Genomic DNA, 2,197 nt, shown 5'->3' with positions numbered 1-2,197 from the left:
TCCCGCAGCTCTGTGCCCGGCTCTCAGCCTCTCGCCTTCTCGTGGAGGGCGGCCCTGGCCCTGTGGGCCCATCATGAGAGGGTGCAGTGAGCACGGCTCGGGCCTCCTAGGTGTGCGCTGGTCGCTCTCGGGGGGCGTTTCCAGCAGGGCCAGGCCAGCTGCACGGGCAGAGGATGCATCTCCTGTGGCAGCAGCGGTGCTGCCTCCAGGGACACTCACGTGGGTGCAGGGTCTGCGGTGTGTGTGCCGATGAGAAACTCCGGCGGGGGGACTGTCTGCACTCCCGCCTGCTTGCGGCACTCAGCGGCCGTCCTCGCCATGGTGCTCACTTCCTGTACTTTCTGTGCGGGAGGGTCGGGGATGTGGGACCCAGTGCCTGAGCACCCACCACGGTCCAGCGCTGTGGGCTGGGCCTCACCCAGAGTGTGGGGGTCTTGTGTTCACTCTGGCCTCACCTAGAGGGCGGTTCTGCCCCTGGGGACATGGGGCAGGGTCTCGGGACATTTTTGGTGGTCACATTGGGGCTGGGTGTTGCCACTGCATGTAGTGGGCGGAGGTCAGGTTGCTGTGCCACATCCCTCGTGCCCAGGATGGGCCGTCCACGGGAGCTCCCCCGCAGGTGCACAGCAGGGGCGCTCCTGGTCCTCTGGAGACTGACCTGGCTGGTGCCCGGACACCAGGCGTGTCGTCAGGTTCAGCGTGCTCAGCGGCGGCACGAAGGAGACACGGCAGGCCTGGTTCTCAGGGACCCAGTCCCGGTCTGTGTGCCAACTGGCACTCCATTGGGAGACGCGGGGCACGGATGCTCTCATTTCCGTGAGGCAGATGGGACATGGAGGTGGACAGGATCCAGGAGCACCCAGCGTGGGAGCCCCGGCTCGGTCTCGTGTAGAAGGCGGGGGCATGTCGGCGAAGGCTTCAGAGGGGAGGGGGTGCCTGCAGGTTCCAGGGGGTGAGCCCTCCCGGTGGGGAGTCCCAGCCAGTAGGTCAGGCCTCCCGCCCCTGCGGAGGGTCATGTTTGCAGCCTCATCTGCAAATTCCCAGAAGATGGGCCTCGTCCCAGGGCCCTGTTTCTGTTGGTGTCCGCTGTCGTTCCATAAACGCTGTTGAAGTAAACTAGCTTGTCCTCAGGGCCTGGCGATCACGGGCCTCCCGCTGTGCCCTGCCCTCCCCTCCCTCCTCTCCCCCTCGTCCCTGCACAGGGACATCCCAGGCCAGGCCTCTGCTCAGAGGAGGACCTGTGACTCTATTCTTTTAATTTTTAAAAATATTTTTGTTGATTTCAGAGAGAAAGGGAGAGGGAGAGAGGAGAGAAACATCAGTGATGAGAGAGAATCATGGATTGGCTGCCTCCTGCATGCTCCCTACTGGGGATCCAGCCTGCAACCCAAGCCTGTGCCCTTGACGAATTGAACCTGGGACCCTTCAGTCCACAGGCCAACGCTCTATCCACGGAGCCACACGGGCTGGGGCTGTGATTCCATTTTACTTTGTTGCTTACATGACAGTGTTCTGTAATTCATGTCCTGGAGTGTTCCACTTCCCGACGGTCCAGTCAGCACTGCCTCTCCTGCTCTGTGACGTGCCACGCCAGCATTTATGTTGGAGGCCTGTCGTGGGTGTGGCCGTGGGGAGCAGGTGTCCCCTGCGCAGTGCCCACGGGGCCACCTGCTGCATCCGCTGCGACACTCGGCCTGGGTGGACGGCGGCCTGGGGCTCAGATGGTGCCGCCTGGGCTCGTAGCTGCCTCCGTGCCCGCCCCACACCACACCGCCCGCTGCCCTGACTTTCCTAATGACCGTCCGAGGAGGCCTCGTGCCTGAGTCAGATGCAGCTGCTTGTTTTAGGGAGCCATTGGGTTCATGCCAAAGCACATCTGTGGCTGGGAAGGCTCAGTGGGCACGGCCAGGTGACAGCTGTCCTCGTCGCTGACCATGTTGGAGCCACGCACGGGGTCTGGTGTGGCTGCCCACAGGTGGCGGTTAGACCCCGCCCTCAGGGACCCTCGGGGACTTGCCGTGTTTCCCACGCACCGTAGCAGGGAGACCTGGTGCCGGTCTTCCTGTTTCCTCGGGACACCACTGTCACCTTCCACATCCCTCCGCCCTGCAGGCCCGCGGTGCACTCTGCCAGGAGTGCGCGGCCCTCCCTGCCTCGGCGCGGCCCCGCCCCGTCTCTGAGCGCAGGTGCGTGCCGT

General features: G+C 64.0%; 1 protein-coding gene across 1 annotated transcript in view; it reads left to right on the top strand.

The window, feature by feature from the left end:
• The window catches only part of TBC1D22A (TBC1 domain family member 22A), a 185,264-nt gene that overhangs the window by 18,475 nt on the left and 164,592 nt on the right, over positions 1-2,197 (top strand). The gene's annotated exons all lie outside the window — the stretch shown is intronic.

The sequence above is a fragment of the Myotis davidii genome, unplaced genomic scaffold (assembly GCF_000327345.1).
Source record: "Myotis davidii unplaced genomic scaffold, ASM32734v1 scaffold67, whole genome shotgun sequence".
Classification (NCBI taxonomy): Eukaryota; Metazoa; Chordata; class Mammalia; order Chiroptera; family Vespertilionidae; genus Myotis; species Myotis davidii.
The sequence above is the reverse complement of the archived record's forward strand: the minus strand, read 5'-3'. Positions and strand labels throughout refer to the sequence as shown.